The sequence below is a fragment of the Lissotriton vulgaris genome, chromosome 10 (assembly GCF_964263255.1).
Source record: "Lissotriton vulgaris chromosome 10, aLisVul1.2, whole genome shotgun sequence".
Taxonomy (NCBI): Eukaryota; Metazoa; Chordata; class Amphibia; order Caudata; family Salamandridae; genus Lissotriton; species Lissotriton vulgaris.
Genome location: NC_141698.1, coordinates 73,456,653 through 73,481,539, shown reverse-complemented (window position 1 = coordinate 73,481,539; position 24,887 = coordinate 73,456,653).

Here is a 24,887-nt window from a genome sequence, read left to right as displayed (position 1 = left end):
TTTGACAAGGAAGGTGACCATCTTGGCGTCTATCTCTGGTGTGTCGACCACCTTCCCCTCCAAAGATAGCCTAGGGCATTCTGCTTTCAGGCAACCCCTCACCTCCTTATCGAGCGGTTACCTCAGGCGGCTTGACATGTAGGCCGCTACCTTGGGTGCAGGGCACCACTCCGCCGAACGCAGGTGTAGCAAGTCACCGGGATGTAGCAGGTCCCCCTCCAAGGTTTGTACCATGCCTGAGGGTGGACCAGAGTCAGCTAGGGGGCTAGCAGTATCACGGGCTTCAAAGTTAAGAAATTAGTTGTACTGGAAACATTTAGTAGGTTCAGTTACCAGAATAGCAGAAGGTGCTACATGGCAGAATAGAGGTAGCCCTAAATAGTGTGAGGCAAACACCACTGTGACCTGACAGCCTTTAGTGTATGGCCTGCCAGACAAGGGCTTACACCAGGGGAGCAAACTGAAGCCCCGCTGATGTAAATCCACTGCTTTCCGTGACTTTATATAGAGAAGTAGATTTGCAGGGTAGGCAGAGTGAGAGCACTACTGACTTACAGTGCTGCTCCCTCTCTACGAATCTCTAAATGACCTCCTAAGGCTAGGAAAGGAAGGGTGTTGCATTTCAGAACTGACGCCTTAGGTTTGTAATAGCAATGGACGATGCACTTAGCGCATTGCTGAGTCTAAGGGAAATGTTTTTTTTTTTTATTTCATTTTACCTATACCATCGTCTGTTGACTTATCCCCCCACCGCCCCCCCCACCGCCCGCCCCACCTCTCTTATCTGTGCCGGCCACCACTGAATCCCATACAAGTAAAATAAGTGTGTATGGTCAAATAGCTGGGACAGAGACTGCCAATCAGGGTAGTGCTGCAATGCACACAGACTTGGGTGTGGGAATGAGTGACATTGCAAGGATGCCATGGGCCTTAAAGCATGCAGGAAAATGACTCACCTTCCTCCAGGCTAGGCAGTCAAAGCCATCATTGCGGTTCACAATCCTGCGGCCTAGTGTTACCTTATTTTCTGCTCTAATGGCAGCTATGCGCACTGGTGGGCTCATTGCTGAACGAACTGGAGGTTCTCCAGGTCCGGATTGAAAGGTATTGGTGGATATGTGTATGTGGTTCCTGTGCTGGAAAATGTATGACAAAACCCATCAGAGCTTGGGAATGATGACGTGTGATGGCAGTGCAAATATCAGTACTCAGTGGCTCTCTTGGACAAAGATTCCATGTAAGGAATCATATATTGCCACAAATAATGAGTCCCAATTTGCGATTCCTTTAATGGAATGTACAAATTTGTTGGAGTGGTCACAAATTGTGCACTGACTTCTAACGAATCCATTAGTATTTTGGGAACCGGCCTATGTATTAATAGTTTGGTTCTCAAGATATCGATTTGGAGTGGATCACAATTCGCCCTACATCCATAATATGCATGCGATAGGTTGTGCATTGTGACCCACTATGATTGGCGAAATTCACAGACATGGTAGCCTGTTGGGGTCAGCAGAACACCATGGGCTTCATTTACGAGGCCCCTAGCGGCACTTTTACACCACCGGACTGCCATTTTTTTTTACTCTCCGTTGGTGCAATGTCAAGGCCAAGCAAAGCCACTTTGTGCGGCTTTTCATGGCCTTGGAAGTATGTGCCCCTTTCACACGGAACACTGCTAGAAAGGGGCGTTCCATGGGTGTTGCTATGGGTTTTCCCACAAAACACCCATGAAATTTAAAGCATTCCCGGGATCGTAAACCTGGGAATGTGTCAAATTCTAACGCGGTGGCGTGGGGAGGAGCAACAAGGACATTTCTCCTCGTTTATTCGTTTATTATTTCTCCTCGTTTATTCCTCTTTCCATGTGTGCTGCATTCGGCAGCCACATAGAAACAGGAAAACACGTCACATGATTGTTTTTGTGCAGGAAGGTGCTCCTTCCTGCACAAAAACAATCACCCCTACATACAGACACCGTTGCAGCATGGCACAAGGGGGCCTACATTGGCACATGACAACCCATTGTGCACCAGAGTAGGTGAAAAGGATAGGTTTACGCCGTATCTGAGATACGGCCCATTCCTGCCCGTTTCTTTTGATGCACGGCAGTGCAGCAAGATTCCTTGCTGCGCTATTTTGCGCCAAAACTACGTAAATGTGGTCCCATGTCTGTGATTGCTTTAAAATAAAGCAACCATGGAGCATATTACCAAGCATAAGTGATAATTATAGCTATGCTTGGTTAGCGGCAATAATTTTATCGCCGTGCTTCGCCTATTTTTATCGCTTAGGAGCCTTGCAATTATCAAGGTTTATCTCCTAAGCGATAAAAATCTGCCGAAATGCATGAATATCGCTGAAAAATCAGCGATATTCATGCATTACCGAGCTAATGCTCTTAGCCATGTTATTCACCTCCCATTGGATAACATGGCTAAGAACTGCTCAGGGCAGGCGTTAGCTTTTGGAGATATTCGCGCTTAGCGCGAATATTTCCAAAAGTTGGTAATCGGAGATAGCGATGTTAGCGACTGTTTTCAGTCGCTAACATCTTGGCACACCCACATTGCATGTCATTAGCGATAATTATCGCTGACATGCAAAGTGGGCCCCTAAATGCCCGCTATCACCTACAAGCTGTCGCTAACTGGTGTTAGCGACAACTTGGTAATAGGCCGATTAAATTATCGCCGCATTAGCGGGAAAAAGTCCCGCTAATGCGGCGATAACAGCCCTTGGTAATATGCCCCCATATTTTTTAAATGCAGCCCATTTTCCTGAAAAGCAAAATGTAGTGCATTAAAAAAAAAGATAAAATTACACAAATCTTTATAAGGAGCAGGCAATATCCCCATGGGCCACTGCCTGGTCCTAAAAAAACGTTTTGGTGAACATTCACAAATGAGAAGGGGTCCCTTGAGGAGGTTGTAAAATATTAGCGTATTGTGACCGGATTTCGAACCAAAACATTAATACATCCCTAAAGGAATTGGTATTCTGAAGGTGTACCCTTACATGCCCCTTCTAAATACCGATCCCGTATCTCTTTCCAAACCCAATTAGTGATTCTTTAAAATATTACTGAATCACTAATTGGGTTCGGTGAATTTAAAAATGCCATTTTGCGGACGTAAAGGTTCTGATTTTACAAATCAAAGCCTTACCGACCGTAAAATGGCATGATAATTGAGGGCCTCAGTCTGCGAACAAAGCTGTACTAACCAGTGACGCAGGAAGGTCAGGTGGTACCCGGTGCGGAAAATTACTTGTCAGCCCCCCCCCTCCTCCTCCAGTAAAAACTGCAGAGACAGACTTAGGCGGAAGGAAACATCCCCTCCCCTTCCTTATCCATACTCTTTCCACCATTTTGTCCCCCCCTCAGTGATGACACCCGGGGTGGCCCGCACCCCCCTTCCTATACCGCTGTTAGTAACAAAGCTTTAAGAGATGTGCGAAATATAAATGACCTAATATGAAAATAAATAAATTGCACTGAAATTGAAGAATCAACTAAAAATGCTTCGGGGCTACATTTATTAGCTGAATGGTAAGCCATAAGCTGACAGCGACCAAGCCAGGGGCAATGTAGCCACCAGTTGATTCCAGGTTATGAGAGCAGCCTTCAGGCATCCTTTTCAACCCAACATTTCTCTGCATGGTCTGCCGGTCCATACATAAAATGGAGAAAGCAAAATTACAAAATATGGCAATTTAAGAACTGTGGGGCATATTACCAACAACTAGCGATAATTATCGCTATGTTGGTTTAGGGGCCATATTTTTATCGCCGAGCTGCGGCGATTTTTATCGCTTAGGAACCTTGCTATTATCAAGGTTTATCTCCTAGGCGATAAAAATCGTCCGAAATGCATGAATATCGCTGAAAAGTCAGCGATATTCATGTATTACCGAGCTAATGCTCTTAGCCATGTTATCCACCTACCATTGGATAACATGGCTAAGAACTGCTCAGGTGCAGGTGTTAGCTTTTGGAGATATTCGCGCTTAGCGTGAATATCTCCAAAAGTTGGTAATAGGAGATAGCGATGTTAGCGACTGTTTCCAGTCGCTAACATCTTGGCACGCCCACTTTGCATGTCCTTAGTGATAAATATCACTGACATGCAAAGCGGGGCCCAAGATGGTTGCTATCCCCTACTAGCTGTCGCTAACTGGTGTTAGCGACAGCTAGGTAATAGGGAGATAATTTTATCTCCGCTTTCTTAGCTTTTAAAGCCATAAAAGCGGAGATAAACCCTCTTGATAATATGCCCCTGTGTGCTTAAAAACTGGCATGGCAGATAATAAACACGGATCACTGAAATAATATCGACGGACACAATATCGACTTGCCAGAATATCGTGGACAAAATATCGACAGTCAAAATATCGAGTTTGTATCTACAAACAGGTAAGTACAAAAATATCGAGTACAAAATATCGTTAACAATAATATAGATGTAAAAAATATCGACTTTATTAAAAACAGTGTTAAATTAATATTAAATTTAAATTACTAAAATATACTTAAAACTACTTAAATTAAATTATAATAATTAAATAATAAATGAAAATAATAAAAATAATTTTTTACAATCTTATTTGTTGACCCTGAACCCTAAAAATACCCCTTTACCCAAAAACCCCAAACTGACCCTGAACCCTAAAAATACCCCTTTACCCAAAAACCCAAAACTGACCCTGAACCCTAAAAATGCCCCTTTACCCAAAAACTGAAAACTGACCCTGAACCCTAAAAATACCCCTTTACCCAAGAACTGAAAACTGACCCTGAACCCTAAAAATACCCCTTTACCCATGAACTGAAAACTGACCCTGAACCCTAAAAATACCCCTTTACCCATGAACTGAAAACTGACCCTGAACCCTAAAAATACCCCTTTACCCATGAACTGAAAACTGACCCTGAACCCTAAAAATACCCCTTTACCCAAGAACTGAAAACTGACCCTGAACCCTAAAAATACCCCTTTACCCATGAACTGAAAACTGACCCTGAACCCTAAAAATACCCCTTTACCCATGAACTGAAAACTGACCCTGAACCCTAAAAATGCCCCTTTACCCAAAAACTGAAAACTGACCCTGAACCCCAAAAATACCCCTTTACCCTAAAACTGAAAACTGACCCTGAACCCCAAAAATACCCCTTTACCCTAAAACTGAAAACTGACCCTGAACCCTAAAAATGCTCCTTTACCCAAAATGTATCAATATTATTTAATTACCAATTAATTATTAATTAACAATAACAATAAAGTAAATATATTAGAACATTAGCTGTAATTATTTTAATAATTAATATTATTTTTTCCAAATTAATTACTTAAAAATAACACAAAATTAAATATATAAAAAATTTACTCTAATTAATGTAATTAACTAATTACAAATAATTAATTAACAATTAATTACTAATACAAAATATGTTCAAAATTATATTAATTAATTAACTAATTAATATTAATTAATTATCAATTAATTATTAATTAAAAATATTAACAAACATATATTAATTAATTAATTATTATTAAATTACTTCCCACCCTATTCCTCTATAAACCCACAACCCGCTACAGAATTACATTACGCAATTATTATAAAAACAAAATTAATTTAATAAAATATTTTATAACATTAATACACACTATTCACACATATTATTACATAAAAAGACACTATAAAATATTATATATTATTAAAAATTCGATATTTTTGCTATCTATATTTTATACAGTCGATATTACTTCACTTACCTGAAAAACGATATTTTTGTAGTCGATATTATGTCCAGTCGATATTTTGTCCAGTCTATATTTAAAACTCGATATTATGTCCAGTCGATATTTTGGAGTCGATATTTTGTCTGTACACCAATAAACACCTACGTTAGACAAAAAAAAACATGGGGAAACTGTAAAGATTAATGCGAAAAATTACTTTTTTGTGAAAAAGTGAGATGGATGGACCCTGTAGTTTCCCTGCCTTCTTTGACTCATTCAAAATCTGCTCCACTTCCAAAATTGTTTAGATTGGTTTCCATGAGATTAGTTAAAAACACATTGTAGCTATTAATATGGTAACCATGCACGCTACAGTGTAGTACCTAAGCAGAGCCCGGGGCGAGCGCATGCCAGAGCACACGGGAGGTGGAGAGAACCCGGGGAGAGTGGAAAAGCACCAGTGGACACGCCTAACCTGTTTCAGTATCTACTGGTAAACTAGCATTAACGAGCATTACTGGCAATTTGCAGTAAAGGGAGATGCGGCCTATAAATGAGGGCTTTTACATGTACTGATAGGTTTATATTTTATAGCACTCTAGAAGACAAAGGGGAGGCGTGTTTATTGCGGATGCTACCTCTGACCTTGACAATGCAGATGTTTCAAAGTCACCTGGGGGGTTGGAGCAGGTTTTTCCTGTGTCTGGGTTAAATAGTTCTCAAACGAAATACCCAGGGACACCTGTTGGGCGGTGGAGGCCAGGGTTGCCTTCATGTGCACTACTACTTAAAGGAATGCACTCTGAGTTGTGTGATGTTCTCCTACCCTGCTGTTGCGTGCCAAGGGGGAGCAGGAAGTGAAAGGTCTCCTGCAGATGTACTTCATCACCTTCTCCTGGGGACAGAGACCCCAACTCCACTTTTGATCTGTGTCCAAACTGTGAACTCTGTGTTGACGTCACATGACTTTGAGGAGAGTTTTTAAAAAAGTGATTATCTTGCCAATAATTATAGGCAGGTACTTAGCACTGTCCTCTTGGTGCCATTTTAGGACGTGCTTGGGTCTTAAGTGGATGTTTATCCCATGGCCATAATCCATCTGGGGCATTAGTGAAAGTCTGTGACAGAGGGGCCTGCAGGTTGGGGCTACTTTAAAGCATAGTGTTTGTTGGGGGGGGGGGGGGGGGGGCATGCCTCCAGTACAATAGAGCATGATTCACCAATGCAACTGCAACAGACTGTGCCAGTGGCGGCTCCTCCGCTATGGCGGAGGAGCGTCGCCTCCCTGCTGAAAAAATTGGAAAAATGAAATGATAATAATTTTATTTTTCTTCCCCTGCTAGAGCCAGCCAAGTTTGGGTGCGGTAGGGCCATGATGACAGCAGGGGAGGTTGGAGGAGTAATGCAGCACTGTAAGTACGCATGACGATTTGGCTGGCCATCCTAGGCTGACCAAACAGTCATGCGCACTTAAGTTTCTCCAACCCAGCTGTGTTGCACAGCTGGGTTGGAGAAACAGTACAGACTCTCAGGCACTGTTTGAGTGGTACATCGAGCTGCTCAGACCAATCCTAGCGCTGCAGTCATGCTAATGAGAGCAGCACTGGCATTGGGTGGGGAGCATGTGCTGGTTTCCCAGGAACTACTGAAACACCATCAGGAGAGAAAGGGAGCACCGAAGTGGACAACACCGTCGGCGGCAGAATAGGTAATTTTTTAAAATTCATATTATTTCCCTAATCCCCCATCCTGTGGCCCCTCACCCACCCGCCCCCACTTGCAGTTCCATGGCAAAACTGGATGTAAGAGAGGGCAAAAGGCATGTGAATGCTCTCCCTGAGATGCAATGGATTCGCTTCCGGTAGAACGGGGCATGTCCCTTGGCTTATCGCTATGGATGGCTATTAGCTACATGCACTACACGTTGGGGCATATTAGCAACGGCCAGCGATAATTAGATCTATCTAGATTTTGGGGTCTTGTTTTCCTATGCCAAAACATTAGTCTTCATTAGTCTAAAGTGCATGTTTGTGGGTTTTACTGTTGGCAACAGAGATTTCTCTCACTACCTAAAAGCCTCTCTACCTGTCAGTTATCACTGGACATTATCTGCAGTCTTGGCACCACACTTTAAGAGGGTGTGTGGTGTCTGCAATGCATCTATGTTCTTCCCACCTGAGTTCTTACTGCATATAGTTCTTATTTAAAGAATCTTTGTATGAGGCTTCTGTCCATGGAATGTGGTCACTGGGTGGGGCTCAGAGTGACAGGAAAGCTACTGCCAAGGGTTGTTATGTTAACACAATAAAGGAGAAAAAATATCTTGTCTTGTGCTTCGTTACTGCTCAGAATTAGAGATGAGGATGTGAACATGCAGTCCTTCATAGAGAAAGTTACTAGTCATAGTAATAAGAGGGAGGGTTGCAGGAGATCCGGGGGGCATATTATCAAGGGGGTTTATCTCCTTTAAAAGCCAAGAAAGCGGAGATAAAATTATCTCCCTATTACCTAGCTGTCGCTAACACCAGTTAGCGACAGCTAGTAGGAGATAGCGACCATCTTGGGCCCGGCTTTGCATGTCAGTGATATTTATCACTAATGAGATGCAAAATGGGCGTGCCAAGATGTTAGCGACTGAAAACAGTTGCTAACATCGCTATCTCCTATTACCAACTTTTGGAGATATTCGCGCTAAGCGCAAATATCTCCAAAAGCTAACACCTGCCCCTGAGCAGTTCTTAGCCATGTTATCCAATGGGAGGTGGATAACATGGCTAAGAGCATTAGCTCGGTAATGCATGAATATCGCTGACTTTTCAGCGATATTCATCCTTTGCGGCGATTTTTATCGCATTTGCGTTAAACCTTGGTTATACTAAGGTTTATTTGCAGTAAAAATCGCCCCAGCTCAGCGGTAAATTTTTGTCTCTAACCAAGCAATAGCGATAATTATCGCTATTGCTTGGTAATATGCCCCCAGGTTCTTTGCAACATACCTAGAGGCAGTAGGAGGTGATATATTCACTGCAAATTGACCATGCTGAAGCAAAATCTGGGTCTTGGAAGCAGGAAAACACTAAAGACACAACCAAGATCGTTTAAACCAACAAGAGACAGGCGATAACAACACTTTTGATATGGACAGGGCCACTGGAAGTATGCGGCAGTGGAGAGCTGAATTATGCAGCAGGGTTCAGTAAAATGCCCAACAAGAAAAGGCAAATAATGCTGCATTATGCAAATGTTTCGATAGCATGACTTCATTATTTTGTCAATTTTAAACTTGTTAACACTGTTTGGGCATTAGTTGCACCTTTTTGGTGCTAGTTTAACACTCAAAAATAAGCAATAAGCAACAGAAAGGTGACCAGTCAAACTTTGCAAAGAGACTTCCACTGCATGGAACACGTGTCACTGCATTTTTAGTAACTTATGAACCATTTAAGCAGGAAGCATTTTTTTCTACAGATTATGCAGCAGATGATGGATTATGTGGCAAATGCGGCAAATCTATAATTATGCGAAAATCGCTGCTGCCGCACAATCGCATAATTCCAGTGGGCCTGGATGTGTATGAAGAATCCATACACAAATATGAGGTTTCCAGGAAGGCATTGGTTAAGAATTTAGGTAAAACAATAGGTTCTGTTGTAGAAAAGCATAGATTTTTCTCTAGGATACAGTTACCTGGTGAAACAATAGAATAATATGTAGCTGTTTTGGTGTTGCAGCGTCATTCAAGTTCACAGACCAACAAGAAGAAATAGTAAGTTGCAAGAAGAATGGAAAATATCTCTTGGTATTTCAAGGAACTAAATACTGGCCAAACAGGTAGATGAATAGTACACTCAGGAGGAACATCAAGCATGAATGCTGTACAGATTCATTTCAGTAACAAAGGGGAAATATTAGGAGAGGCATCATTGGCAAGGCACAGGATAAACATGTTTACTATAGATGTGGTAGCACTAAGAAGGCAGTGTTAACTGCCCTGCTCTGAAGACTGGAAGCTTTAAATGCAAGAACTTAGGTCATTTTCAAGAACATGTAAAGCAGACATTCAAGAACAAAACTGCCAATGCTGTGCAAAACGTTCATGATAACAAGACGGATTATATAGCTGACAGGGATGAAGAAGTTGTAGAAGTCCTAGTTGTGTGAGATGAACGTAATGTGCGGTGGACAGAGCTTCTGACCCATATCACCCTCCAAAGTGTTTAATCAATATTAAGGGTGAGGTGGTATACGTATGGGCAGATTCATGCCCTCCTTACACTATAATAGATAGAACAAGGTAGGGGAATGTTGGCTAAACGACTGGAAACAGATATGGAACCGGAAGAGAACTGCATGACTAAATTACCCGCAATGGGATATTTGTGGACTGATCTTGAGTACATAGCTAGGAAAACACATAGCAAGGTATATGTTGTAGTAGGTTTTGGCCTGTAGGAAAGTAGGATCTGCTATTATGGTTACCTTCACTTTTTGCCTGGTGCTATGCTGTTTCTTACGGGAAACAACACTTACAACGCAACTTTTACAACGCACTACCTTTACAATGAAACTTTTACAACGCAACATTCATTACAACGCATGCCATTACAACGCAACCATTACAACGCTTGTCACTACAACGCATACCACTACAATGCATGTCATTACAACGCAGTCATTACAACGCATACCATTACAACGCATGCACTATCCAACACTTACCCTACTGTTGCTCCCCCTGGAGTTAGAATATTACTTTTTACCCCTACACTATCCAATACTTACCCTACTGTTGCACCCCCTGGAGTTAAAATAGTAATTTTAACCCCTACACTATCCAACACTTACCCTACTGTTGCACCCCCTGGAGTTAGAATAGTAATTTTTACCCCTACACTATCCAATACTTACCCTACTGTTGCACCCCCTGGAGTTAGAATAGTAACTCCATAGTAATAGTAATAGTGAAGTAGTGTGGCTCACCGGTTAGAGGCGGCCGACCCGAGAGCAGAGGACGGCCCGGGACCAGGGTTCGATTCCCGGCGCGGCAGGTTTCTGGACCAGGGTCAGCGGACTCGATAATTCTCTCGCCTCGGTGCCCACTCTGATCAGCGATCACACTCGGCAACTCTGGGCATTAGCTTGCCTCATCTTCACTAACAGCCCCACCAGACCGCCGGGGATGCCTGGTCTCACCCTGGAGATACCCATTAAGGGACCATCTCTCAGGGAAGCCAGGAAGGGTTTCGCAGCGGTCGAAGCGCCTTGGGACCCTACGGGTAAGTAGTGCGCTATATAAATGCCAATACATTTACATTTACATTACAAGCGCCATTACGTCGGCTTGAGGGGCACATTTGTTGGCCTCCTTGCATAGTCCAGTTCAAACCAGCTCAGGGAGCTGCTGGCTACCTTTCTGGTGTGAAACTGGACAAAGGACATGGGAGTATCCTCCCCACTGTCTGAATCCCTCCTCTGGGAGGAAACCCTGAATAGTCCCACCCCTTTCCTTAGGATACTTAAGGGCTTACCTGAAGGTCGGTCCCTAGATTGATCATGGAACAATATTCAGTTCAAGATACCAATTCTTCTTCAACCGTCTGGGCACTCTGGACTTTGCTTGACCTTGCTCTGGGCTCTGAGATTGCAACTGGGAGGACTCCAATTGCTCCTGGTCTCATCGCCCTGCACGTCTGCTGCAATGTCTGTGCCTGTGCTACATAAATGAACCTTCCAAGGCTTGTGGACATCCAAGACACCTGAAGGAATCTTCCTTGAACCCTTCAAGTGAAGGAGTCACTTCCATGGATCTGCAGGCACTGCAATGAAGCTGACCGGTCTGCTGATCCCAAGCTCCCACAAAATCCAAGAGGCTCAGCAGCACAGGAGGGTGTTCTTCATATCCCTTAAGGCCATCCATGTTCTCTCAACAAGTTTGAGGCCAGTATCCCTTGTTGGAGCTGCAGGAACCGAACCCCGTGCATCGTGCCGACTTGTAATTGCAAAGGCTTGTTGGCTTCCTTCCTCCAAGATCTTCGGGCTCCAAGTAGCCCCGACCTCAAGCATCTCCTGTAACCATGAACTTTGTCCTCACCACATCACTTGCACCGTGGGCCTGCTTTTTTGGTGAGCTGCTCGAGGTCTTTATGCGACTCCAATGCCTACAGCCTATGGGTCCTCTTGAGGGTCTTGTTTGATTTCAGTGGGCTCCCCTGATTGCTTGGGGTCTGCCCTGACTGACCTGCTTGTGGTGAGTCACCTGGGCATTGCTGGTGCCGACACTGCATCTTCTTCACTTTCCATGTTGTTTGCTGTTGCCAAGGCTTGTTGGTGCTCCCGATGGACACCTACCCCTCAACTCTCGACATTCAACGTAGGACAATTAGTGAATGGCTCCTGGTATTCCACAGCATTGCCTGGTCTGCACATCTGCAGCTCCAAGGTCACCGTCAGCTCTTCTGCGGGAAACAACACTTACAACGCAACTTTTACAACGCACTACCTTTACAATGAAACTTTTACAACGCAACATCCATTACAACGCATGCCATTACAACGCAACCATTACAACGCATGTCACTACAATGCATACCACTGCAATGCATGTCATTACAACGCATACCTACACTATCCAACACTTACCCTACTTTTGCACCCCCTGGAGTTAGAATAGTAATTTTTACCCCTACACTATCCAACTCTTACCCTACTGATGCACCCCCCTGGAGTTAGAATAGTAATTGTTACCCTTACACTATCCAATACTTACCATACATGCAATGTAATGGTATGCGTTGTAATGGTATGTGTTGTAAATGTAGTATGCGTTGTAGTGGAATGCGTTGTAAAGGTAGCTTCAAAGAATTCGTTGTAATGGCATGCGTTGTAATGGAATGCGTTGTAATGGATGTTGCAGTGTAAAAAATATGTTGCAAAGGTATGCGTTATAAAAGTATGAGTTGTAACAACATACATCCCTCTCCTACAACACCCAACATAATATTAATAACCTTGAATTTGTAAAGCGCACAGCTACCTCCGAAGTGGTTTCCCGACGCTGGGGGCCCTCGGGAAGATTATGCGAGCTATTGCCCAGAGTCACATGGTGCTGGACTGACCTGCCACCGGCGCCGGGGATCGAACTATGAACCCTGTTGTCCGGATTCAGGCACCCTGGCCGCTGCACCACATCGGTAGACATTCGTCTTCCATGCCTCATGGTCACTCCTGAGTGGCATAGACTCTGTTCCCTCTGCTTGCAGGTACTTCTCATCTTGAATCCACCTTTGGGTTCTACAGGACACTTTCGCCTTCTCCAGCAGTGGCATCTTCCAGAAGTCCTCCATTGAGTTCGAAAGCGGTTTCCGAGACCACTTCACAACAATGCACCCAGCTTCCCTGGTGTAGGTATCCTGGTTCCTGGCGTATCCATGGGTGGAGTCTTCCACTGGTTTCTTCAGGAACCACTGGGAAGGGTCCTTCTTCTTTAGTATTGCAACTGTGACTTACCCATTGACTTGTACTGAACCCACAGCCTTGTTCCCACTCTGCACACTGCCTCCATGGGGTTCCTGGTTACTTACCTCGGGTGGTTGCTTCTGTCCCAGGCATTTTGATGTGTTCTGGTTATAGTCTTGGCTTCAGTCGTGATTCGCATACCACGATTTCAGTATATAGTTTGTTCTCCCCCTGGCGACCACTCTATATTTGTGCTACTTACCTTTTTTTTTGCAAAGTATAGTGTGCATTGTGTATATCTCCAGGTATGAGATATCTTTATGTGTTAATGAGTGTCTTATAAGAAATACATATTTTTACTAATACACTGTGTGGTTCTTTTACACTTAATTTATACCAATAAGATTATTGTAGTGAAACAGCGGCTTTACACTCTTGGACTAAGCTTGAAGGCTGCTCTCCACAGCTACCACTTAGAGAGCTTACTCAGATTGTTTAAGACCACTAAAATCACCATAAGGGTTGTCTGGGTTAGTGCAGGGTGCCCGCTTACATACGTGTGCACCATATACCAAGCCAGCTTCTCACAAGGCCTAATTAGGTTGGAAGAAGCAATGTGGTCTAGGAATGAGTCTTAAACTCGGTCATCGCGAACAAGTATGGCTTGTGGAGGATGACAATATAAAAAAATGAATGAATGATATTCCAAAACTGTTTGCAGAGCAGCTGGGATGTCTAATATTTGAGCACCATATTATATTGAAGCTGGGAGCAATAATAAAGGTGCACAAAGTGAAGAATGTTCCCCTGGCTCTTAGAGACTGATTGAAGAACGAACTAAAAGGGTTGTGTGCTAATGGTATCATAGACCCAATAGAAGCCTCAAAATGGCTCACCGCCTTAGTTTTAGTGAGGAAACGCAATGATAAAATTAAATTGTGCGGTGACCTGAGAGTTCTGAACAAAACACATGGGTGGGTGTGTCCCGTCCCACCTGCACAATAATAAAAGATTGAAAAGTGTAAAGGGAACTAGGTACTTCGATACCTTGAACCTGTCCAGTGCCTATCACAAGGTGCGCTTACATTTTGAGTTGAGGTGCCTTGGGTCATTTGTAACACCTGACAGCAGATATAGCTTTACGGGTACTCCCTTTGGAGTAGTGTCTGCCTCTGCAATGTTTCCGCGGATAACGCAAAGATTGTTGGGTGCTTTGCTTTTCCAAGGTGATGTTAGTGTGAGGATAAAATCAGGAAGAACATGTGATGTATTACACAAGACCATGGTAAGCTGGAAGAGGCTGACTTATTGTGAGTGTATGGAAGTGTACGTTTGAGAGTAGAGGAGGTGGAGCTCGTTGGACATACGTTTTCCAGTATTAGAGTGAAGCCAACATTGAAAATCTATTGAGAAAGCACCTTCTCCAGTTAATAAAGAGCAACTGTGTTTCCCTGCTAGGTCTGGCGGAATATTATTCAAACATTTTCGATAATTTTGTTGATCATTTTCAACATCTAAGGACACTAATGAAGAAAGGGGTAAAATTTGCATGGTCAGAGGAGAGTCAACAAACAGGATAACGTTGCCAATGCTGTAGTATTGAAGCTGTTTAATCTAAGGGACAAAACGGTCGTCAGTCTGTGCACATTAGTTGCTGTGTTAATGCAGGTAAAGGATGCGTATGAAAGAGCTGTGACATTTGCATCACAAACTTTAAGTGGTGCAGAGAGCACATATTCTATTATAGAAAAGGAGTCATTAGCCTGTTTGTGGGGAGTGCATTATTTCAGAACATATTTCTGGGATACATCATTTGAACTACGTACAGATCATACACCTTTTATAAATCTATTCCCAACATGTGGTGCCAGTAGAACACCTTGCATTGCCAAATGGATATTTAGGCTCTAGGAATATTTGTGCACTATCAAGTACATGCCAGGATAAAGAATATATATGCTTACTTTTTGCTCCAGTTACCACTTCAGGTTGTTGGTCCAGGGGAGGATGATGAAAGGTTGCTTGTGGACATTGAAGGTTCTTGTAGGGGAACCATTTCTAAGGAAGAATGGAAGCAAGCAGTGTCTGCTTATGGGATCTTACAGTCAGTCATGAGGGTAGTTACTAGACCTGGCTGGGATTCAAATTATACTGCAGTAATTAGTGTACATTGAGTAATTCTGTGTTACTCTCTGTTGCAGAATTACTGATAATTACATGATTACTCCTCCTCACATAATTAAGAGCAATTTGGGGAGTAAAATCCTATGGTAAGAAGACATTTAGCGAGCGTGAGCAGCCGCTTGCTATTTATGGTCTGCTGTGTTTTCTTGCTGCTTCTTCCTGCAAAATTAATCCCCGCATCTCTTTTGCACTATGCAACTAGTGCATTTCGCACTAAGACTCTAGCGCTAAATGTCGGGAGTAAATTGGGAAAAATTCTACCGCAAGACAACACATTTAGTGAGCGCACTTGACTGCTCGCTATTTGTGTCCTGTTGTATTTAGTGCTATTTCTTAGTGCAAAATGCATTCTTGCTTCAATTTTGGAAGTGAGGGGGCATTTTTGCTCTAAGAAATAGCGCTAAACGCAGAATTGCTCTTCTTGTACAATTCCAAGTAATCTTGTGTATTTCCTGCATAATTCCACATGATTACACTACACAGAAGTACGAGAGTTATACCCACCCCTAGTCAGAAACTAACAATAGTTATAAGAGCAGCGGTTGCGTGAGGTTAGAGTTGAATGGCTTTATGATGTTGCAGAGTGAATTGTCAGTTCTTGACAGAATGGTGGTAAGAGAGCATGTGATAGTGGTCCAGCTGGAGTTGCACAGCAGGATGCTATTTCTGATACACGAGGGACATGGTAGGATGTCCTTCTTGAAGAGGATAACGCAAACTGATTTCAGGTGGCTCGGCATGGATTGGGAGATTGACAGATTTGTTTGTGGTTGTATGACTTGTATGTGTGGTGATAAGTCACATGTAGATAGGGAATCACCCCTAGCTCCTGCTGAGTTTCCCAAGACATGCTGGAATAAGGTGGCTTTAGAAATCTGTGCTCCCTTCTGTTGTCTAGGTCTGGAAGACAAGCATGCTTTGGTGATGATTGATTATCATTCCCTGGGGGCTCAAAGTTGTATTACTGAGGGAAATCAAATTGTCCAATTTAGGAATGTGAGGAAGTTTTTAAGAGTTGACGGTTTCCCAGAGAGGTAGTGACCGATAATGCCCCAGTTTATCTCTGAAGAGTCTCGAACTTTCCAGAGGCTTAAAAGAATCCATCATTGTAAAACAGAGCAATACCATCCATGTGAAAATGGTCTAGTTGAAGGTTTTAATAGAGCGCTTGGTGAAACTGTGCTGTTAGCAATGCAGGGTGGTTTGGATTGGAAACAAGAACTTTTAAAAAATGTGGAATTACAGGACAACTCCATATTCAGTGACTGGAGAAACTCCCTTTAGGTTATTGAAGGGGAGAGTGCCATGTACTTCTGTTTCACCAGCGTGGAGAGTATGCCAGGAGTAGTGATTAGACGTAGAGTAAAGCACAAATGCGATGATCAAATGATCAGTTTCTTTAATTGAACCCTTAATGTTGTGGACATAGCATTTTATTTACTTGGTCAGTGCTTCCCAAACTGGTGATTCGCAAGCTGATTCTAAGTGGGTTGTGAAAGTCTTTGTCTGCATGTAAGTAATTTTAAAATAATTTGGCTGTTTGTGCAACCAGTGCAAAGGTGCTGAACAATGTCCCTAAGTCCAGTTTTAAAACAAACTCTTTCAAGTTTTCAAGCAAGAATCAGAGTGAACCTTCCAGTTTTTACTGCTGTCGTTTTTTTAACTTTACAAAGCCATTTCAACAGGGAATGGGCTCACTCTATGCGGTTATATACAGCCAAACCTCTGATGACTTTCAGACATAAACTGGGAAATATGGATGCAACCTAACGGCCAGAGATGTTGAATGGGCAAACTGCAAAATCTATATAAATCAGACCTTACCCTATATCCTGCTGCAGAACGAATTTCTCATTCTTGATAAAATAACTGGTATCAAAACCAAGATTTTTCAGAAGTCTTCTTGAGTAGTAAATGATGCCACTCTGAAAAGTGTTCCAGCTTCAGACTCCATTGCTGTTCAATATCTGCCACTTTATGTGCAGACCGACATCTTGGGCACATTCCAATTTTGAAGGGTGTGGTCAATGTTGCAACAGTTGCAAACGATTGCTGTTATTACATTACAAAATTGCCCCACTTCATGTCCATTAAGTATGGGTAAGTCGCGAATTTTGTTGTTCTAAAACTTGGACCTAGTTAATGTACTAGGTCATTAATTTAAAAAAATGATATGTTCTCTTATTATCCTATTTAGTTTTGAATACATAGGGCCAGATGTACAAAGCATTTTTTTTATTGCAAACTGCCTGATTTTCAGAATTGAGTGGTTTGCAATCTCAAAAATGCCACTTTGTATGAATAAACCACAAACTGAGATTCGGTAACAAGATACCGAATCATACCAAAAAAGGCCCAAAAACGCCTCACACAATCTGTCAACAACTGACAGTTCCAACCAATTCGCTAGCTACAATTCTTCAACTCCAACCCCCTCTCCTCTCCAGCTAAGGCTAATCACTGCACTATTCCAACCATCTCCCTCTCCCGTACCAAACAACAACCAACTTTAATACAGTCACCTATTCTCAGGAAGATTATTCCTAACACCCCTAAAAGCCCTAACTTCCCCTTCACCAGAACAGTCATCTGTGAGGTTCGTTGTCTGGTTCACAACTGTAGATCCACGAACAAACACAAACTGGAAATCTCAGACATCATTAAACTCTGCAGCCTGGATATACTTTTCCTCACTGAGACCTCGCTCAACGACACTTCTCATTCTTCTTTCAATCTCCTGCTCCCCACTGACTATTCCATTCTCAGGAATGATAGATAAGATAAAGCCGGGGGGTGTAGCAGTTATCCACAGGAACTCCCTTAATCTCAATACTTTTACCAGAAGCTGTTTTCGCTCCTTCGAATGCCTTTCTCTGGACCTTCAAATACAGCAAAACTCCCCTGTCAGGTTTCATACCATCTATAACCTTCACAGAGGAATTCACTGACTTTGCGAGTGACCAATACTCGCAAAGTGCCAAACAGATTTTTATTGGAGACTTTAATCTTCACTGGGGCAATCTGGAAGATTCAGCGGCTAACATGCTTGCCACTTTTCTCTTAGGAAATGATCTTGCTCAACATAACACAAAACCGTCTCATTCTTGACCATGTTATCTCCAAAGCAGATATGCTAACTGCTGTTGATCCTATACCAGTAAACTGGTCTGATCACGTTCTCATCTTCTTCCCTCTCCACCTATCTCATTCTGTTACTCTTGGTCAACCTAAAAGAACTACTACCTTTTCCCGCAACGCCAAAAACATCGACCTTGACATTTTGTGCAACACGGCTATGAGCTCACTTCCAATCTTAGACCCCTACTTTGATGTTAATGACCTGACCATACAATATCACACCAGTCTATCAGCTGCAATTTATAATGTTTCTCCACTGCAAAGTAAAAAGAAAAGACCCACTCATTCTGCTCCATGTTTCAATAAATCCCTCTACGAAGAAAGAAAAAACCTTGAGGAACCTTGAGAAACTATGGAGACATTCTCCTTTCATCACCAATCTATCCAATCTCCACCTCGCAAGATCTCGTTACGACTAACACATCTTCCATGAAAAAGCGATGCACTTCAGAACCCTCCTTGATTACGCCAAAAATAGACTTAAAAGTTATTTGACTTAATCAAAAGCACCAACATCTCTCCCTCTACCACCATATTTGATGACCCCACCACCAAGATAGTGGCAAAATCCTTAGTTCCATGGCGGAACTTTGACACCATCACCGAAACGGCCCTCCTTGAAAGCATTCTAGAAACTAAACCCTCTAACATTTCCATCGACTCCATCCCCAGTGACATTGCCATCGACTTTTACACCCACAAACTCTCACACTAGATCAGTCTGATAAACCTCTTCCCCAACCGAGGCCCCCTTCTTGCTGCCCTTAAAACAGGACAGGTTACTCCACTTCTTAAGAAACCCTTTGCTGATGCGAAAGATCTCAACATCTTCCGCCCTTTCACCAACCTCCCTTTTCTTGCTAAAATTATACAAAGTTGTGTGGCGAAGCAACTTTCCCAACACATCAAGGTCAACTTTCTCCTTGACGAATTTTACTCTGATTTTACCCAAGGCTGCAGTACCGAAACAGCCCTACGTTAAGTGATCGATGATGCCCTGCAAGTACTTGACTCTGGTGATTCTTTTCTCCTGATCCTTCTGGACCTATACGCACCCTTTGACGCTGTTTATCACAACACTCGTTTGAACACTTTAAAGTTAAGAATGGGTTTTGAAGGCACAGTGCTCAAATGGTGCGAATCATTCCTCTCGGACAGATCCCAGATGATCAAAATAGCAAATTGTCTCTCCACTTCACTGGCTGTTGGATAAGGCATCCCTTAAGGCTCAATCCTTGCACCCACACTGTCCAAACTTTTCATTGAATGGCTGGGTAATCTCCTAAAAAAATCTGGGATCCATTATTACCTATATGCGGATGATACCCAAATCTACCTAAAGGTATCTTCCACTCTTGACATTTCAATCCTCAACACCACTCTCAACTCCATCCACCACTTGCTGTCAACTCATCAACTAATTCTGAATCCTTCCAAATCAGAATTTCTTCTCCTCTCGACCTCACTATCTCCTTCTCCTATCCAATCTTGGATGAACAATCAGAACATTTTCAACAACAAAACTATCATTGTTGACCATGCCAAATCTCTAGGCGTTGTTGGACTTGACTTTTTTTGCAGGGTCATCTCTGAACTTTTTGCCTTCCTCCTGTATGTTTTTCTGACCTGTTGGCTGTTTTATGACTCTGGGCACTTTACCACTGCTGATCAGTGCTAACGTGCATATGCTCTCTATGTTAAATTGCTGTATGGATTAGTGACTCCATGATTGGCTTGTTTGGGTTACTTGTCAGAACCTAGTACAGTGCACTGCGTGTGCCCAGGGCTTGTAAATCAAATGCTGCTGTTGGGCTTGCAGCACTGGTTGTGTCACCCACAGAAGCAGCCTGTAAAGTGTGTCTCAGGTCTGCCATTGCAGAACCTGTGGGCAGTCTGGTACTATCATGTTGACTGGCAAGTGCACCCACTTGCCAGCCCCTAAACCTTCCCTTTTCTGCATATTAGTCACCCCTGTGGTAGGCACAAGGGCAGGGTGCATTGTAGGTCAAAGGTAGGACATGCCCAGATGTGTGTGACATGTCCTAATAGTGAATTACAGCCATTTACGTTTTTCACAATTGCAAAGCTATCTGTTCCCCATAGGCCAGAATGGGCAGTTTAATTATAACATCTTATAATCCTAACTGACTCAGGGAACTAGGTAGAAATTCAAGCTTAGTATGCCTGAACTCAGAATGATAAAATACATCTTTTAGTGAAGTTGGTTTTAACATTCTGTGTTTGAAAATACCACTTTTAGAAAGTAGGTATTTTCTTACCTAACTATCCAAGCCTGCCTCTGCTAGGTTGTGTATTCCTTGTCTGGAGTTTGAGTGACAGGGGCTGGGGGATTCCAGGAGACAGGGTGAGTCAGCAAAGGGCTGAATAGACCCATCTGCATGTAGAGTGAGGGGAGGGGAGCACCTGGGACCTGAATTTGGCTGTGCTTGCCTTCCACAATGCTGGTTCCACGTCCTGTGGTGCATCTGATGTCCCTGTCCCACATTGTCAAAGGAAAGAAGGAGTCTTGTCAACAAAGTGCTCCAGGACTGACCAGAACTGGTTTGAACTAGGTACAGACACTCTCTGCCTTCAGAGACAAAGGATTTTGGTGTATAAAAGAGGGTACCCAGACCCCAGAAATTTAGATCACTTTTGGGAAACAAGAAGAACCTTTGCTGAGGAGAGGAACCAGAGAGAAACTGAAGGAGGAGACTATCCCTAAGCTGAGTGCTCTTTGGGGGATTGGCCTGCAGTGGTTGCCTGACTGCCAAAGAAAGGACAAAGGTACTTTGTGCTACTTTTATCAACTTGTAAAGGATCTCCAAGGGCTTGGAAATTGAGCTTGCCTCCTGCTAACGTCTCAGTGTTAACAGACTTCACCAACCAGCTCCTCTGAGTTCCCTTGCCAGGAATTTGAAGTGCCTGCTGTTGTGCTGAGCTTTCTGAGGGACTGTGTGTCGCAAGGAGCTGGAATCGCGACTCACGGAGAAGAAGCCCGCGGCAGCCGCAGTTGTCGCATCACTGAAGAAGGGCGTCGCTGCTGCCTCTGTCGCTTTGCATCGCAGAAGCGCCTTGCATCTCCGTAGGAGAATGTTGCCACCGCAGCCACTGTCGTCACATCACTGAAGAAGGGTGTCGCCACTGCCGCTATCGCATCGCATCACCAAAGCGCCTTGCATCACCGGAGAAGAGTGTCGCAGTCACAGCAGACGCCGTCGCATCACCGGAGAAGCGATTTGCAGGGCCTGTCGCCGCTCAGAAGATTTGTTGAGTCGCAGCACCGCCGTTGGGCGTGCACGCATCGCCTTGTCCTTGTCGCATCAAGAAGACATAATTTTTGTTTCATTGCACCAGATCTTCATCGCATCATGGCATTGCGGGTCGCATCGCCATGGAAGTGCAGTAAGAAACCCATGCATCACTTCCCCACGCGGAGAAGAACCGAGGCATCATCATTCCCAACGTAGCAGTAGGGAACCGACGCATCACCGCTCCTACGAGTAAGAAACCAACACATCACCTTCCCTGCAACACTTTCATTGTATAGCGTGACGCATCCAAAGGTACATTGAGTATAAAGTGTTGCATATAGTATCTAAAGAGAACTAAGCTATTTCTACCATTTTAAGTACAGTATTGAGGATTTTTATCGTTTGTGGTCTTGTGTTAAGTCTATATAAAATACTTATTTTTATACTACAACTTGTGTGGAGCCATCTGTGGTGTTGTCACTGGGTTACTGTATGTGTCCACAAATGCTTTACACACTGCCTCTGAGATAAGCCTGTCTGCTCATGCCAAGCTACCAAGGGGGTGAGCAGGGGTTATTTTAGGAGTGTACCCCCTTAGCCTGACTAAACGCAAGGGTCCCTATTTGGTCAAAGCTACCTACCTCTGCCAACTAGAGACCCCCAAATCTAACAGGCGTCATCTTAGACAAAAGGCTCAACTTACAGTCCCATATCAATACCATCACCAAGCATGCACGCTACCAACTGCACCTTCTCTGGGGGGTTTGTGCTTCTTTCCTGAGCAAGACCTAAAAACCATGGTTCAATCTTGGGTACTTTCCTAATTGGACTACCTTAACTCTCTCCTTGCTGGCCTCCCCAATCCCACCTTTGCCCTGTAAAATCCATCCTCCACTCAACAGCTCGCTTTGAAATGGGGCTAAAAGAAACTATCACATCACACCCATACTGTTGTCTCTTCGCTAGCTTCCTATCGAAGCAAGGTCAATTTACAAGTCTGCCTGTATCAGCCACAAAGTCTTGCATACCTCCACCCCAAGCTATCTTGCTAATAAACAAAAAATCTCTGGTGGCTCTAAATCTTCATGCAGTGTGGAAAACTTACTGCTCGAACCTCCTACCTTCAAAAGGGAAAGACTTATGGCTCAATCCTTCTCTGGTAATGTGACCTGAATCTGGAACTCACTTCCTCCATGCCTCCGAACCACGACTCTTTCCGGACCGTCAAAACTGATCTTAAAACTCTCCTCCTCCAAAGACACTTCCTGGAATAATTCAACCTATTTCTTGACCCTCACGGTCATCTAGCGCTTACATGAGGTCATCTTTGAAAGTATGAATTTTACTCCTGCTTTTAACCTAACACTGACACCTTTTTATTTTTTACAATATAAATATGCAAATAGTTAGAGTTGGAACTGCATATATGTAACTTGTTAGCATGCTCAGTCTTTCTTGTGTACCTGTGTAACTGTATATATGTAACTTGTTAGCGTGTTTAGAGTATCTTGTGTAACTCACCTGGTTCTTTTGTAAAGAGCTCTGACACATTTGGGTAAAGTTCACGCTATATAAAACTGCATGAAATAAAATAAATAAAAATATTTGGGGTTTCAACCCAATACATATTCGGTATCTAGAAGAGGTGTGTTTAGGGCATGTCTTACAAATACCAAATCCTAGTGGTATGTATCAATGTTTTGCAACAGAATTCCTGTTGCAAAACATTAACCTTTTACCATACCCTCAAAGGAGGTGGTAAGCGTTTGCAAACATGAAGGGGTACCCAAAGATCTCCTTCCCCATTGCGAATGTTGACAATTTTTTTTTACAAGAGTAGGCAGTGGTTTGAAAGTCACACTTTTTCATTTTTTTTTTGTTTAATCGCATCCTGTTTTCCTTTAAGTTAAACGAGTTGCATTAAAAAATTGCTTTACTTAAAACAATCAGAGACATGGCGGTCTGCTGTCCTCATCAGCTCATCATCCCTGTGATGGTTGTGATTCCTAGTGAGTTGCAATTTGCGACGTACCTCATTAATATTCATGAGATAGATCGGTTTGCAACACTCTAGGAATTTGCAAACCGACCTATTAGGACACAGATAGGTTCGCAAATGACCTCACTGGTCGCGTAAATACTAGTCACAAATTGTGACAAATATTTTGCGCCCAGTTCTTAGTACATCGGTCCGTTAGTAATTTATCTTTAAGTTACTTTTTATTCTCATTGTATTTAGCATGTTCACAGTTTTTATTATAAGATGAAGAAAGAGGGTTGTGTTGCAATACACCCATGTTGTGACCACATGAGTTCTGAATGGACATAATGGGGCATATTATCAAGGGGGTTTATCTCTGCTTTTTTGGCTTTAAAAGCCAAGAAAGCGGAGATAAAATTATCTCCCTATTACCTAGCTGTCGCTAACACCAGTTAGCGACAGCTAGTAGGAGATAGCGACCATCTTGGGCCCCGCTTTGCATGTCAGTGATATTTATCACTAATGACATGCAAAGTGGGCGTGCCAAGATGTTAGCGACTGGAAACACTCGCTAACATCGCTATCTCCTATTACCAACTTTTGGAGATATTCGCGCTAAGCGCGAATATCTCAGAAAGCTAACACCTGCCCCTGAGCAGTTCTTAGCCATGTTATCCAATGGTAGGTGGATAACATGGCTAAGAGCATTAGCTCGGTAATGCATGAATATTGCGGACTTTTCAGCAATATTAATGCATTGCGGCCGATTTTTATCGCATTTGCGATAAACCTTGGTAATACCAAGGTTTATCTGCGATAACAATCGCCGCAGCTCAGCGGTAAATTTTTGTCTCTAACCAAGCAATAGCGATAATTATCGCTATTGCTTGGTAATATGCCCCAATGTTTTCTTAAGGAATCCTTGTGGTTCTGTACATGGAAAGTAGTCACTGGGAGGAGCAGAGAGCGACAGGTGAGTGACTGCCTGGGGTTGTTATGTCTACGCATAGTAACGGATTAAAGAAGAAAACATATCATGTCTTCTGCGTCATTGCTACTCAAACGGTGAGAGTGTGCTGAACTAGTTTTACAAATCACTATCTCCCTACAAGAAGCACACAGTGC